The sequence below is a fragment of the Myotis myotis genome, unplaced genomic scaffold (genome assembly GCF_014108235.1).
Source record: "Myotis myotis isolate mMyoMyo1 unplaced genomic scaffold, mMyoMyo1.p scaffold_m19_p_3, whole genome shotgun sequence".
NCBI lineage: Eukaryota > Metazoa > Chordata > Mammalia > Chiroptera > Vespertilionidae > Myotis > Myotis myotis.
In genome coordinates this window covers 128,827,769-128,845,287 of record NW_023416335.1, presented here as the reverse complement: position 1 = coordinate 128,845,287, position 17,519 = coordinate 128,827,769, and the positions used below count along the sequence as shown (strand labels likewise).

The window sequence follows — 17,519 nt, the reverse complement described above, 5'->3', positions numbered from 1 at the left end:
TATGATCAAACTCATATTCATTAAATATTTAAATCCATATTCACAGTTAGTCCCACAAAAATTACACTATTATAAGAAATATGGCAGAAATACTGTATCAACGTCCTTAAGTCACTATTTCCTGCAAAGCGTATTATACCCATAAGCATGACACTGACTATAAAGTTGATGCTAATGGTAAATACACATCCATTGAATAGACCACCCCTTAAACAAACACCTGGGCTTTGTACCCTGGAATAAAACACATGGGAGTCTGAGGGAAGAACAACTTTCCTTTACCCTTTCTGGCTGGTCTAATGATCAAATAGACATTAGATAAATTAACAAGGAGAAAATAATCAAATTTAATACATACATATGTATGGGGACCTCACATGCATGCTGGGCTCTGAGATAGAAAGGGGGATTGAGGTATATAAGACTTTCTGATCTAGAGATGAGACAATGCACCTCGGGGACTTTAAAGGATTATTGCAGGATTATAAGAAGAGCAGATGTTCAGTAAATACAAATTTGTCCTGCCATATAGGTGGATCAAAAGGTTATCTCCTATTATGAGCAAAGCCCTTAATTCAAGTTCTTCTATGCAAAGGGAGGGGCAGAAGTTTCTCGTGAGCCTGAAGCTAATATTGCCTTTAGCTCAAAACAAATTTGTATTCTGCAGAAGCACATCTTTGGGTGGCTTGTTTTGAATCCCCATGCTTCTCTCTTCTGAAACTTCCCTGGACGTTTCACATTCCAGAATTTGGGTTGGTAGATTGTTCTATATCTCATTAGACCAGGCTCAGTCTTGAGAGAAGTCAGTTCAGTTAAACAGTTGTGTCACATTGCAGATGGACTCGAAAGTTAAGCCTATGGTGAAAGCAAGCAATGCAGTATTTAATAAGAGGCATGTCTATAAAAACAAGAAAAACAAAGGTTACGCTTGAAGTGGGCTATAATCTTGGTTTCTGAGTTCTGAAAGCAGCTGTCAAGATTTCTAGATATCTGTCTCAAATCAAGTTCAGATAGGGTGAAGGCAGGCAGTTACAGTCTGATATATCCTCCTACTCTGCAATTTGAATGCCTCTAGTGATCTCTGCAACAGACACGAAGTTTGTCTATATATGAACTATTGTGGTGATTTCTTTGAAGTCTATATCAAGTTGTCCCACTTTAGCTTGTGTGGCCTTGGAAAAAGGGCCGGTTTTTAAAAACATGTATTTTTTTTTTTTAATGATTTCAGAGAGGAAGGGAGAGGGGGAGAGATAGAAACATCAATGACGAGAGAGAATTATTGATCAGCTGCCACCAGCAAGCCCCCTACAGGAGATTGAGCCTGCAACCCTGGGAATGAAACAGTGATGTCCTGGTTCATAGATTGACGCTCAACCATTGAGCCACATGGGCAAGCAGGTTTTTTGTGTTTTTTTGAGACTGTTTATTTTCTGTCTGCCTTATTTCCACTTTGTTTAATAGTTTGTGGATGAACAGCTTAAGACCACTCAGTGGTTGTTCCTATGTGGTCAGTGGCCTGAACAGTGGGGGTTGCAGAGTGGCAGACTGAGTGCTCTAGTCTTCAGTAGGGAATTGCAGGACAGGCACAGGGGCACCTGCACCTTCAGACAGCCTGTGACCTCAGGCTGAATAGCAGTGAACTCCGGAGCTGGAGCAGTCCATTCACCCTGAAATTCCTTCTTGGTCACAGCCTTTTCAGCAGTGGCCTGCTCTTCCTTTTCAATCTCTTCAGCGTCTCTGTAGAAGTAGAGACAGACATGACCTTCCCGTGGGTGTTCACGGGAGATGGCACTGCATGTGCACAGAATTTCCCAGGCCAGCACTCACCACATCAGGCCTCCTGAATGAGCCTCCTTTTATTGTGAGGGTTGGCAGTGTCCACACAGCACAGAGGAAGAGTCTGTGCTACATGGAGCAATGGCAGGAAGGTTAATGGAAGACATCTGTGTGAGAGGCTGGTACTCAGCCCTGGGACCAGTGGCCACCAGAAATCTCAGCTCCCAGAAGGCTGCCTGGACCTGGTTATGAAGGTTCCAGGAGTGAGGTGGCCAACAGTGGGAGTGGCTCCAGTGGCAGCAGCAAACCTCAGCACAGCTCACTGGTCAGTGTTCCTGGACGATATGACACTGACATCAGCAGGGTTTTCAGTGGCGACAATGGCACAAGCTGCCAACAGGAGCTTCTTCCATGTTTCTTCAGATTTATGAGGTAGACGCCATCACTGTTCCTGTTGAAGATTTACTGCTCCATTTTTTTTAAGTCAGGTTGGTGCCACCTAAGTGGGTTCTTGCTGCAAAGAATTTGAGGAAATACTCATCCTTCACGTTCAGTACTTTTAAGTGCTTCGGACATTGTGCAAGTTTCCCTTTAAGTTACTTGGGAACTGAGAACAATGCCCCATGGGCCCCTCTCTGGGCAGCACAGTAGGCAGGGGAACAGGCAGTTTTAGTTCTCAATGATTCCAAGTCAATGGATGGAAAAATGTAAATGTTAGTTGAAGGGTTGCAGACAAATGTTTAAGAAAACTAGAAAAATTCAGAAAATAGTCCAGTCTGAAGGTAGGACTAAAAACACACATTCAAAAAACCCTCAAGCTAATGAACAGCACTGTAGTATCCACAATGGTATAATACAGTTTCTATTGAAACAATTTTTTCTCTCTAAGATGACACACATTTTTATCAAAGATAGCCAAATTAAGACCATTTTCAGTAAGCTTGGCCTGATTATTTGAATAAGTCCAGCAGGAATAGTAATTGTGTAGGCTCCTTTAAATCTGCTTTGCTGGAATTTTTCATAAGGAATCTTTAGATTCAACTTAAAAAAGCCTTGAGCTTAGGAACCCAAGCCGCATACTTGCCATCAGACTTAGCCCACAATACCCATGGGGTTAATTCCTCTCTTCTCAAGGTCTCCATTGTATTTTGAGGTCTTTCTTTGCATATCCCAGGAAGCAACCTTCATTCCTTACCTGGAAAGACTACTTTAAACCATGTAATCAAGGTACCATGCTGTTTTCCCAAGGGGCTTTTATTGGCTTCCAAACTCAATCTTAATTCCTTAATACTTTCTGGTCATATATGAGCCTATGCTTGTCTCTCTCAAATATGGCATTCCAGTCAAAGCCTTATAAGATTACTATTTTCCAATTGTGTCCTGTTATACAAGGAACAGATTCTTATGGAACTTATGCAAACAAACATATTGCCATGAAAATAAAAATACTTACTCATTGAGAGTTTGGAGGAATCAAATTGAAAGAGATAGACAAAAATTAATGTTTTAATACTACTAACGAAGGTGTACAGAAGAAAAAGTCTTGTATCTGGAAGATAAAAGATTTTAAAAATCAGCAATATATCAAATAAGAGTCATAAAATTATAACCCTTCTCATCAGTTCATTCAGTCCTGTGTAATTAAAGTTATTCTGCTTGGATCTAGTTATTCCATTAGTTCTCTTGATGTTGCCTGATAATTAAGGGTATTATGGTCCGTGATAATTCCAAAAAATTCCCAGGCTGTCTATCAAGGCTTGTATGGTTTACTCAGTGAAATGTGTGACTTAATCACTAGAGATTTTGGGAGATATACCCCAAGTGGGAAACATTTTCTAACAGTTTCTTTGCCATTGTGAGGGCATCACATCTGTGGCAGGAGAAAACTTCAATTCATACCAAAAAAAAAAAAATACACATAACTTCAAGGACATATTGATAACCCAAACTAAGTGTCAGTTAGATGAGATTCAGCCCAAATGTACTAAAGTGGATGAAAAAAACACAGAAACTGAAAAACTTCCAGGGAGTTGGGAAGAACTAAGCAGCAGCCATCTTGGGTTCCCATGGCCCGGACTATTCATTTGTTTTATAACCATTGTTTACCAATCTTAATTCCTCTGATTCAGGAGCATTCTGTTGCCAAGTCATAGGACATAAGGATGACAAAGGTCAGGGGTCATTTTTGCAAAACCAGAACAGATTTCATCCATATGTACCATAACCTGACATTTGGGTTCGGTTGCTTTCATGTATCCTTCAATTTTAATGACAGACATCTTATCAGGACATCTCAGATTTCCAGCAACTTCACATATATTTCTGGAACATTTATATCATACACAAATAGAGCATAAAGAAGGCTCAATGTTATTTTTTATTTGGTAGTGCTTCCCATGTAATTTCATACACCCAAACAAGTTGTATTAGTTTAATATTTTTCTTTTGTAATGAGAGAAAATTAATCTTTTGAGGTGTTCTGTGGTCCTTTCTGGAAAACCCCAAAGTCATTCCCAGGTCAAGACTCTTATTTGTAATTTAAATTTTGGAAAGTCTGCCTAAATATATCAAGAGGTTTGAACATTTGATTAAATAGGATCATAAGTTATTATGAAGTCATACTTCATTACCCATTTAACCAAAGTGGCAATAAAAGAGTTCAAAGAAATCAAAGACGTTTACATAATTTCTAGCAAAACTTTATTTCTTACTATTGAGAAGATTCAATTTCCTTACGTAATCAAGGACCTGATTAAGACAACATAAAACAAAATCACATAAAACATAAAACACAGAATCTTTTCTTTCTAGGAATAAAACTTTTTCACAGTATCAATAGCAGACCAATAGTCCTGTTAACAGAGAGAGAAAACCTGACTCTAAGTTTGCATCAGCTTACTTTTGATATTTAAGTTCAGTTAATTAAAATTTCCTCTCCCAAGATTCCTTTTCCAGAGCCCTCTACTACTTTCCTTTTTACATTCAGATTTTTGTCTTTTTTCCCCCTCTTTCTCATTCTGAAACAACCAGTCTTATTTTAGGACAAAATTAATTTTTTCTTCCTCAAAAATACATCTTTATTTTTCATACCCTTTTTTGTTAAGCCAAAACATATCCCATTTTTCTTATATACACAGTTGTTTTCCCTGATATTAGTTTTTATAGTTTTAATTACATATATTTAAATTCTTGAACTTTAAAATAACTTAATTAATGAAAACTAAGAAGTAAGCAATTGCAAACTGTCTGTTAGATTGCTACCTTTATGAACACATATTGTTATAGGTATATGGTTTGTGTGCCAGATGCTTCTAAAGAAAGACCAATATTCAATACATCAAAGTTTGGAGTAAGGAAAAGCTTACTAACCAAGAAGGCCCAGCTTAAAAAGATGGGAGATTTTAATTCTCAAATCCAGCTTAAGAGAGTTCAAAATTCAGGCGTCTTATATATCAAGAGAAGAGAGAATGGGTGAGGTGAAAAGATGGTGGAGGCTGTAGACAGCCAGGCCTGAAAAGGGGTTCAAGGGAAAGCTGGAGAAATTACTAAATTCCTTTGTTCCTAGTTAATCTTTTGACCCCCTGCTGATCTGAGTCCAGTTGGGAAGTCATTACTTTGTGTAGATTTCCCCACCTCTTCCAGAGTAAGGGGGCTGCTCAGGCCTGGAGCAGAATTCCTAGTTAATTAGCATATCTATAACAGAAGCTACTAGCCTGAAGGCTATCTGAGAGAAGGAGCATTTCACTCTGTTGCAATATCATAATTTCTAGAAATACATATTTCCTCATAGCACACCTTTTTAAAATGGGGCACAAGACATGTTCACGAATAGACAAACATCTTTCTCTATAATAAGAAGCAGAAAGTAGATGAACTTATGTTCAGTAGTTAATGTTTCATTATTTTATCTTATTTGGAAGTAGCTGAGACATCCATGAATATCCATTTAATTTTTCTAGCAAAACTTTAGTTTCAAAGAGATTTAGGAAACCAAATTTTAAAATAAATTTCATTTTTCAATTATAGTTGCTATGCAATATTGTATTAGTTTCAGGTGTACAATCCAGTGATTAGACATTTATATAATTTATGAAGTGACTAACCCGAAAAATCAAGTAGCCACCTGGCACCATACATAGTTATTACAATATTGTTGACGATAATCTTAAGGCTGTACTTTACATCCCTGTGACTATTTTGTAACTACCAACCTGTAGTTCTTAATCCCTTCACCTTTTTTACCCAGTTCCCCAATCTTCTTCTATCTGGCAACCATCAATTTGTTCTCTGTATCTATGAGTTTGTTTGTTTTGATTGTTTGTTTTCTTTTTCAGATTCCACATATAAGTGAAAGCATATGATATTTGTCTTTCTCTGACTTATTTCACTCAGCACAATATCCTCTAGGTCAGTGGTTCCCAACTTTTTTTGGGCATGCCCCACCTAAGCATCTCTAAAATCCTGATGCCCACCTCCTGTGACATATATTTCTTATTATTCAAAAAGTGAACTCCTATTTAAGTGGAAGAAGCCTAAAAGGTCAATAACTTGGTCTAAACAAGCTCCCAAAGAACATGGCACCCATGAAAGAAAAATAAAATAACAAAAGGACAGTTGAAGTAATGAGGAAAAAAATCACTAAGAAATTTTTAAAAATAATAATAATAATATGAAGTGATATGAAAAAATACAAAATAAATTTTTAAAACATATAATAGAGAACTGAAATGTATAAATATGTCACAAACTATATTTATAAACTGTATATGAGGCCCTTAGAACCATAAGAAATGCAAAAAATTCACTGTTAATAGCTCATTTTCAAATTGCGCCCCTTAAAAATCAAATTGCCCCCCCTGTGGGCCATGTGCCCCACGTTGGGAACCACTGCTTTAAGTCTATTCATGTTGTCTCAAATGGTAAGCTTTCATCTTTTTGTATGGTCAAATAATATTCTATTGTATATATGTACCACAGTTTTATCCATTTGTCTATTGATGGGTACTTAGATTGCTTCCATATCTTGACTATCTATATATATAAAAGACTCATATGCAAAGTGTCCCCTTGGGAGTTCGACTGGGTGATCGGGAGTTCGATTACTCGCTATGATGTGTGTTGACCACTAGGGGGAGGCGTGGAATGGAGGAAGGCCCCGGCCAGCAGTCAGAAGGCCCTGATCAGCCCTGATCGCTGGCCAGGCCTAAGGACCCTACCTGTGCATGAATTTCATGCACTGGGCCTCTAGTTGTAAATAATACTGCAATGAACATTTGGATACAGATGCCTGTTCAAATTAGAGTTTTGGGTTCCTTTGGAAAAATACCCAGATGTGGGATTCCTGGCTCCTTTTTTGTCTCATGTTATAGTCTTTTTTTTTTTTTTTAGTCTATTTTGTCTTGTATAAGTATTGCTATTCCAGCTTTTTTTGTTTTTCATGAAATATTTTTTCTATCTCTTTACTTTGTGAAGTGAGTCTCTTGTAGACAACATATGTATGGACCTTGTTTTCTTATCCATTCAGCCACCCTGTTCTTTTGATTGGAGCATTTAATCTATTTGTATTTAAAGTAACAGTTGATAAATATGTATTTATTGCCATTTTATTACTCATATTTTTTTCTTCATCTTAAGGAAGAAGATCCTTTAACATATCTTGTAATAGTGGTTTGGTGGTGATGAGCTCCTTTAGATTTTTCTTGTCTGGGAAGCTCTTTATCTGTCCATTAATTATAAGTGATAGATTTGATGGGTAGAGCACTCCTGGTTATAGATCCTTGCTTTTCATCACTTTGAATATTTTATGCCAATCCCTTCTGACCTGAAATGTTTCTGTTGAGAAATCAGTGGAAAGTCTTATGGGAGTTCCTTTGTAGGTTACTAACTGCTTTTCTTTTTCTGCTTTTAAGATTCTCTCTTTATCTTTAACCTGTGGCATTTAACCTTTGGGTTCATCTTGTTTGAGGTTCTGCACTTCCTTGACTTGTGTGTCTATTTCCTTCACCAAATTAGGGAACTTTTCTGTAATTATTTTTTTCAAATAAAATTTCAATTTCTTGCTATCTTCTTCTTCTAGCACCCATGACATGAATGTTGGTATGTGCAATGTTGGCCCAGAGCCCTGTTAAACTATCCTTGTTTTTGGATTCCTTTTTCTTTTTGTTGCTCTGATTGGGTATTTTTTGCTTCCTTATATTCCAAATTGCTGATTTGATACTCTGCTTCATTTAATCTACTGTTGACTTCTTTTTGTGTATTCTTCATTTCAGTTATTGTATTCTTCACTTCTGACTGGCTCTTTTTTACGTTTTCTCTCTCCATTTTATGTTTCCTATCTCTTGCCATGTTGATCTATTCCAATCCTAAATTCTTTGGGCATCCTTATAACCAGTGTTCTGAACTCTGCATCTGGTAGATTGCTTGTCTCCATTTTGTTTAGTTCTTTTTCTGGAGTTTTGTCCTGTTCTTCCTTTGGGGCATGTTTCTTTGTCTTTTCATTTTGGCAGCCTCCCTGTTTGTTTGTGTTAGATAGCGCTTCTATGTCTCCTGGTCTTGGTAGAGTGGCTTTAAGTAGTAGGTGTCCTGTAGGGCCCAGTGGTGCAGCTTTCTTGGTCTCCTAAGTGGGGTATTCCAGGTGTGCCCCCCCCCCAAGTGGGCTACATGCACCCTCCTGTTGTAGTTGAGCCTTGATTGCTGTTGGCATGTCAATGGGGGTGGGGAGGTTGGTCCCCAGGCTGCAAGAACCAGCTGGGACGACAGCAGACAAGCTCCTGTGTAGGGTCCCACTCCACACAGGAAGACTTACTTTAGCAGGTCTCTGGTGCCTACTGAGTATGCCCCCACTCACAATTTGTTCTTGGAGATGGTTGGGTGGTGATTCTGTGTGGTCTAAAGCTGTCCACTGGGTATGCTGGCCCTCGGGCCTCCTGGAAGGTACAGGCCAAGGTGAACCCCTGCCTGGGTCCTGCCTGAGACAACCTGTATGAGCTACAAAGCAATCTGCAGATGCTTGCCACTTGTGCTGGGCTTGGAGGGGCCAGAGAAAGGCCAACCTGAGCCAAGGCTGACTGCTGCTAGTGCTGGGCCTGGTGCCACTTAGCAAGAGTTGTGGGGCATACTGAGGCCAGATGCTGCGTGTTTGGGGTTTGTGGACCTTTGTGTGAGCCAATACAGGCCATTTATATGGAGATGACACTGGAAGCGGCTTGAGTGGGCCTGCCAGTTGGGTGGGCAGGGTCTCATGAAATCACCAAGATGGGGTGAACAATGTTAGCCAGGTTAATAGTGTCTCAGATATGGTGCCCACCTGCGTGAAGGCTCAGCAAACATACAGTAGCTTCTGCCAGCACTCCTGTCAGAGAGAAAGCTGCCCCTACAGTTCTTTCCCAGAAGCCAGGCAATTCAGTTAATCTCTTATGTCCTTGGTGCCTTTTGAACTGCTGCCTAGCGCTGCACCTCAGAGTGAGTTTGAATAATTCCATGTGTGAGCCCTTTAAAAGGAACAGCTGGGACCCTAGCAGCCCTCTGTCTCACTCAGTCATAATCTCTACTGGTTTTCACAGCCAGAAGTCATGGGAACTTCTTTTTCTGGCACTGGGAACCTAGGCTGGGAAGCCTGATGTGAGGCTGGGACTCCTTGCTCCTCAAGTGATATCCCTCATATGATTTTTAACTGCCTCACATGTGTGTGGGTCTTGCCCATTCTGCATCTCTGCCCCTCCTACCAGTCTTGATGTGGCTGCTTCTTAGTTGTAGGACTTCTGTTCAGCTAGACTTGAGGTGGTTTCCAATGATGGTTGTTCTGTAGTTTAGCTGTAATTTTGAGGTGGTAACGGGAGGAGGTTAGTATCATGTTTACTTACTTTGCCAACTTGACCAGATCTAGGAAGCCTTTTTTAACAATATGATTATCACGAAAAAGTTCACCTAAAAAGAAGCATTTTATCCTGCTTACATTTATTTAATTTACCTATTCCTAAGACTGAAGTTTAGATTGCTGATGAAAATTTCATCATACCAAGTTGCTTTTCTTGCTTACAAATTTTGCAACAGAAATAAGATGAACATATTTGACTAATAAACCCAGGTAGAATAAAATGTTATTTAATACAGATGCTTCTAAAGATATGCCCATTTAACCAAAACAAACTCCAACCAGTTTTATTATCAACTATTTTCCAGCTCACATGATTCTGAAAAGCATTTAGGTTAGTTTCTGTTATAGTTTTGAAAATTCTCATATATGCACTTTTTGTTTTAGTTGATTTAATAGAACTCCTTTAAAAATAAATAAACAAAACCATTCAGAGGCTGAAAATATCACATAACACATATGAACATAGACATACACATACAGATCTTTTAACCATATTACAGTACCATAATCAAAATTCACTAATTGAAAAAAATAGCTGGGATAAGTTAAATTGATCCTCTCAGATGGCTAGGTTTTTTTTCTTTTAATAGAATTACTTCCCTGAAATTTGCATTTTAAAAGACGGCACAGATAAGTGTTCTTAGAAAAGACCAGATATTTAGTTAGATCTTTAAAGATACAGGCAAAGAGATGCAAGCTTCTCCTAGAAAGACTTTGGTTTCATGAGTCCAATATTTGTAAGCCTTTTGAGATGAATAGGGGAGGTTAGCAGTAAGTAAAAAAAACTAGTGGGCTTTGAATTGTTTCTGGAGCCATACCTCAGGCCCTATAAAGACTTTATTAGTAAAATAAGAACTATTGTTTTTAATACTCCAAGACGTGGGTTGCTACCCAAATGGTGTCAAAGAACTGAGTCCACCCACTCATTGTTGGAAGCATTTTTTTCTTCTTCTGGTATATTTCTTATCAGACTCCAGCATCCCTCTCCAATTTGGCCAAATTTATGATAAAAAAGTTATTAAATCATTTCAAATATCTTGTCAGGTTTTAGCTGGGACAAACAGTAAATATTTCTGGCAATATTAGCCAGTTCTATGGATCCAAGAGGACACAAAGGTTACTACATTCTAGTCTTTCCTTCTGATAGCCAAAATAAAGAACTGACAGCCTTCATATCCCAGTTCCCCAATGAGACATTTTTTTATTTCCACAATATAATCAGGTAAAAGGGATGCAATCAATTAAGGTTGACACAACTTTTTTTAAAAACAAACAAACATAAAACCTGTTTAAACATTACAATTTTTATAATCTTATCATCCTACATTTCCATATTCTTTTAACATAACTGTAGCCTGAGTCAGGACTTCGGTTTTGGTACCACAGTTCAGGAATTCCCATATCAAGGAGTTCTGGGAATTTCTCTTTTATCTCCTGATCATTCTACCACGCTTGAGTAAAAAGGCTGTAAGTCCCCAATGAGGGATCAAGCCAAGGGACTCTGCCTGCTATCAATCTTTAACTGGATTTAACCAGCTTGACTTAAATCAAGTGATTGCTGGCCAGGTTTCTCATTGTCATAGCTCCCTTCCAGTCTTTTGAATTTTCTACATACTGGGGTAAATAGAAAAAATTTCCTTCATATTGGGGTCCTGTAATTTTGAGGGGCCAGAATGGGGTCAAGTTGGCTCATTTAGCCTTTGTGCTCTAAACCTTTGATTTTAACCCCATCAACGTCTGTTTTACTTAGCTCAATATTTTTAATTGGCACATTCCTCATAATAGCCATTTTAATTTTAGATTATAATTTCCTTGAGGAATGACAGTAGTTTGGTAGGACCCCTAGCCATAAATGGAGGTTAGCCCGTATTTCTGGTCATATTTTAAAGTTTCCCATCTGACAGATACCAAGCCAAGTTCTTAGCACACATAATTTTAGGCTGTCTTTTAGTGAGATTTTACCATTCTTTTTCTTTCATTTTTCTTAAGTGCAGGACAATTGTACTTCCAATGTCCTGATTTTTACAATATCTGCAAATGGCTAAATGCAAATGGGAAGGGGTCTGAGAGGACTTTGATTTTTCTTCTAATTTCTGTCCTTCCATGCGATTAAGAGAATCTTAAAGACTAGCGATTATAAAAAGAGAGCTCTCTAAGAAAAATATTTCTTTCTTTCTTTTTAATTTAGAAGTTTTTCCAAATAAAAGGATCCATCATCTGGCCTTGGTGGTAGTATTTACAGCAATTTAAAACCAAAACTATGGATGCAAGAGGCATCCCCAAAGGAGAGTGGGAAAAGATGCACAAGAAAGTTTATTCACAGAGTTAACCTAGGAAAGAGAGGAAGCCCTGTCTTTAAATAGCTGTTCCCAAACACATGGAATCACGCGCTTTCCCCACTTGAACATGAGGTTTAAGATTCCCAAAGATTAGATTCACAGCTAAATTGGCTGCCCACCAGATGCATATGCATCACCCAACTGGTGTATAGACCATCTCTGGGAGGAACAAGATAGATACAGAAAACTCCTTTGAATGCTTTTCATGTCTGGAGAGAGCAAGGTGCACTTTGGCAAGTGCACCCTCTGGATGGTACAGGCCAGAGAAAACGTTCATAAGGCCAACATCGCAGGGCATATGTATAAGAAGACAAAAGAAAAGAAAGCAGAGACAGAGAAAAACAAAACCCATGAGTTCTCATTCCAAGTAACCAAGAGTCTCTAGCCTAAGAGACTAGTTTCACAAATATTTTTCTCTGCCAACCTAAATTTAAAAGACAGAAAAAGATTCTCACCACTTTTGTTTCCACCAGATCCTGCAGATAGAGATCTGGGGGTGTGCTGATATAGTTAAGAATCCTTAGCTTCTGCCGGCTTGAGTCAGATGCCCAGCATCTCCTCATCTGCAGCAGCCTCCTCGGGGAGCTCAAGATTCCAGCCAGTGAGTTTATTCTGCTCACAGAAGGATCATGGAAATGGTGCTAATTTCTTATATCCATGGCTGTTAGCGAATGATAGAGGCCCATGAGATGTACTTTTCTTTATCAACTTTGTGCTGGGAAAAAGTGTTTTGCATGAACATAGAAAACTTTGGAATGTTCTTTCTCAGAACTTTTGCCCCCCCCCCCCCTTCCTCCCTGCCCAAGTTCCATATAACCATTTTCTCCTAGGTGCGAGTTATTTTTGGATTCAAATGTTCTTATGCTATTTAAAAAGATCTCTAACTGACTTTGCACCCCAGGAAAGATTGGAGAAGAGGGACTGATTTCTCAGGGGCATTCTTTTTTTCCCATGCTGGGTAAATTCACAATTTTCTTGGGGAAAGAATTAAACTCTTATTACAATTGATGAGGTAAAAATTTAAGATCTTCTTTTGGCTCCATTAATATTTAATTGACTGTGTCGCTTCAATGTCAGAAATATAATAAATAAGTTATAGAAATAGATATTTGGATTAATTTAGGCAAGGTACATTTAAAGTACTATTCAAACAACTTAGCAATTCCTACTAAGAGTACCAAATGATGATCTAGTATTTTGTGGTTGTCAAAGCCACAAGTCTATTGTCAATATAGACCTCTTACATGTAATTCATCACTTAAATCTTATCCATTTTATCTCCCACATATTCCTTGTATATGTCCCTTTCTCTCTGGTCTCACTGCTACTGCTTTAGTTTAAGCTTTTATTCTTTTTTTTTTTACATTTATTTTGACATAATTTCAGATTTTAAAACATTGCAAAATAGTAGAACTCACATGTATCCTTCATGCAAATTCCCCAAATGTTACCATTTTATCACATTTCATTTTTTCATTGCTTTCTCTCTATGTATTTTTCCTGATCTATTTGAGAGCAGATCTGAGACATCTTCACCCTCCCTAATACCTCATATTATATTTTCTAAAAACAAGGACTTTTTATTACATAACCACAGTACAAGAATCAAAAATTGGGAAAGTAACATTGATATAATTCTATCATCTGATTTAAAGACCTAATTCAGATTTCACCAGTTGCCGTGACCTTTGCAGCGGGGTTCAGGATCTGAAGGAGGGGCTGACTCACAAATGAAAATGCTATACAGGAAATATGAATTTAGAAGGCATTGGGGGCCAGGTGGAGTCTCTTTCTTGAAGAAACACACGGACTTCTGGCCTGGTCAGCCTTTTATTTACTTGAATATGCATTTGCCCTTTAGCAATGCATTATAGGCATATCAAAGGTAAAGTCTGGTAAACAGTAAAAGGATTATCAGGTTAGGGAATTGCTTTGAGCCACCACTATCTCAACACGGAACAATTGTGCTTCGTGTCAGCCCTGCTAATGCCCAAGGTCCATCAGCCTTCTGCATTCCTTGGTGCACTCTTGTGACAGTATTGGCAAGTGGTGGCTTCCCACAGCCAGTATGTCCCATATATCCTTGCAGCAGAAGAAAATCCTGTATCATGCACTGCATTCAGTTGTCATGTCTCTTTAGCCCTCTTTTACCAGAATCAATTCCTTAGTCTTTCTTTGTTTCTTATGACATTGACATTTTTGAGCTGGTCAATTATTTTGTAGACTGTCCCTCAATTTGAGTTTATCTGATGGTCTTCATGATCCATTTTAGGTATGCATTTCTGGCAGGAGTGCCAGTGTTGTGAAGATGTGTTCTCAGTGAATCATATAGGGAAGCACATGATGTTTATTGTCCCATTACTGGGGATGTCAACTTGATCACCTGGTTAAGGTAGTCTGCTAGTTTGTCTACTATAAAATTAGTATTTTTACTCTGTAATGAATAAGTATCTTGTGGGTCAGCCCTTAATATTTTTCACCAGAAATGCATGATAGCTCTGTGTTGGATATCTTCTGTCACCCCTGCCACATCCCCATCCCACCCTTGTCCATCCTGCTCTATGGCCTACAAGATTAACCTGTGTGGAGTGTGTTATTCTGGTCCTCTGGTTTCTGGTTGGATTTGGTCAATTGGGAATCCTGTATGACATCTAAAGAGGGTTGAGAATGAAGTCTGGGGACCTATCCCCTTGGTCTCCTCTCCATAGCTTTCCTCTTGTAGAGCAGGTGATGCTCCTCATTGGAAGGTCAGGGCATCTCTCAGGAGGCAACTCTGGGTTTCATAACTTCCCCCACCCTTTTGTGTCAAAGCTAGTGTGGGGCACACATCCCTCAATTTTCCCACACTTTTATAAATTCTCTTTATGTTTCCCAATATGAATTTCATCCATTTTCTGCAAGGAGCCTTATGCTATATTCTCCTGTTGCATTGTTACCTTCTTTTTTTCCCATATTCTCTCAGTTGCAGATACTGCTAGTTGTCTATAGTCCCAATTTTGTCTTGTTCTTAGGGCAATCCTGACCCATAGTGTACTTTTATAGAAAGTACATCCAATGCCACAGGCATCTGTAGCCAGTCCTCTAGCATGCCTGGGGACTTTCCCTCACTCCCACATCTCTGGCATAATTTGTGCCAGCAGACTTCCTAGCTTCCTTTCAGGGTGGAGTCCTCCACTGATCTATTTTTTCTTTCTTTCTTTTTTTTTTTACTAGAACTCTGCTTCACTCTGCCAACTGCTTTCTCCACAATGCTGGATCATCATGCCCAGACTCCCACATATTTTCTGGGATCCTGTTTGGAATAGAATGCTTTCCCAGGTGGGTCATCGTTCTTCAGATTGCCCAACCAGCCTCTCTCCATAATTTTTCACCTTGTTTCTCCCTCCACTCTCTATAGTGATGTATATGTACCTACCAACCCTTGCCTTCTGGCTTCTGGCTGGGCTTAGCCAATGGGGGAGCCCTCGTGGGAGATACCAGGGAATGACTATGTGATATGAGGGTATTTATATCACCAGCTTCTTCCCTCCTAGTTACCTTGAGCTGCTCACTTTCTTCCACTGAATGTCAGAGCTCTTCTCTAGGTGGTTTTCTGCTTCCACATTCCAGGATTGCTTCCACTCCTCATGACTTCTGGCTTAAGGATGGTTACAGCTTGGCTGGGTACAGGGGTTTTCCATTTTCCCGTGTGGCTTAGTTATACCTTTAGAATAGTCCCTTTATGAAACCACTTTGAATTATTCTAATCTGAGTGCAACAACTGCTTTCTCTGAAACCCTGACTGATACAGGTTCTATGGCAATAGACACATCTGTCTTGGCAGATCATCTAGTGTCTGATACTCATTTTGCCAGGCTTTACCTGCTCAGTGCATCTCAGATACTGATGATTGTTGCAACCAAGCTGGAGGATCACTGTGCCCTTTTGGACTAGTCATTTAACTGTAGATTACCTCCTTGGGCACCAGTACTATACCTGGGTCAGTTTCTCCCAGCTTTGTCCATGCCCAGTCCTGGCCTGATTCCCCTCATCACTTACACTGTTGAAGTATCAGCATGCCTTGCAGCAGAAGCAATGCTTGCCCAAATGCAAACCCAAATCTCCCTGTTTGTAAGCTACACGAGACAAACTTTCAGTCTAGACCTGCCCCTTATTATGGTAGGACAGACCCCAGAAAAGTAGCCTTCTAATCCAATTCTTATATGGATGCAAAGATGTATCTAAAATATTTATCTGTAAACTAACAAGGACATGCTTTTCAATATGATTCTATAATAAAGTTTCTACATTTAAATTTGTGGTTGTTTTAGATATTGAAAAATGAGTAAAAATGAGCTTCATTTTGCTAGGATTTACTGCCAAGAAAACCCTGTACCATGATAACTCTATATGTCTCTTTATCTATGTAGACATTTAAAAGTGTTTTAAAAATTGAGCTAGTAGCTCATATAATATTTTACTTAATATTTTATATTATTATGCTTTAATATTTTTAATTTTTAGCTTACTGTTGTTTTAGGATAATAAAACTTCACATAATCCAGAAATGTGTCTTTGTGAGTATATTAAATTGTGCCAGGTACACAGGATAATTTGTAGAAGAAATGTCCTAAATTACAATATGTTACTTTGAAGCATTTTTGGTTCAGATTACATCATGAGATTATTGTATTTAGAATTTTCTAGTCTGTTATTTTAATAGTATGTTAACTTGTTTGTTGGTAATGTGTAAGCCCTATACCTTATTCAGGGATATTACCTGCTATGACATTTTGGATTTGCTAATTGTACTCAATTTTGAGGTGGCAGGCTTGTGATTTGGCAGGCTTTGCTATTTGTCTTGTGTTAAATGATTGATGGTCTAAGTCCAGTTCCTAATGGGTTTGTGTTTATTTCTGTTGAGGTTGGCATTAATAGGTCTTCTCAGAAAAGATGCCAAAGACTGACCTGGAATAGACTCTAAATTCGTTTTCAGCTTTGAAGATGTTACTTCTAGGTCAGGATTGAGGCCAACTAGTAGCACAATGCAATGGAGCAGATTTATTGTCACTGCTGTGCTTTTTTCTGCCCTGCTAATTAGAGGGGGCTATCAAAACTAGTCAAAGATTTTAAATAAATTCACTAGTTAGAAGGTTAGCAGCATCTATCTCACTTGGAATTTTTAAAGCTCAATCCACTTATACTAAAGATAGATAGAGGAGGAATTTTCTATAGAGTTCATAAGCACTTGTGTGGATTCCCAATTATAGCCAGTGCTTTAATATTGAAAGACTAGTTGTATTGTTTCCCCTCCCCTCAATTTTATTGTGGAATAATTGACAAATATAATTGTATATATTTATACAATGTGATGATCACATATATATTGTGGAATGATTACCAATATCAAAATAACACACCTATCACCTCACATAGTTATCTCTCTCTTTTTTTGGAGAATGATTAAGATCTACTCTTAGTAACTTTCAAGTATATAATACTGTATTACTAACTATAGTCCCCATGCTGTACATTAGATCCTCAGAACT

At 38.5% G+C, this 17,519-nt stretch overlaps 1 pseudogene; it reads right to left on the bottom strand.

The window, feature by feature from the left end:
* Nucleotides 1-1,477: 1,477 nt before the first annotated feature.
* LOC118650585 overlaps nucleotides 1,478-17,519 on the bottom strand; it is a 105,116-nt pseudogene continuing 89,074 nt past the window's right edge.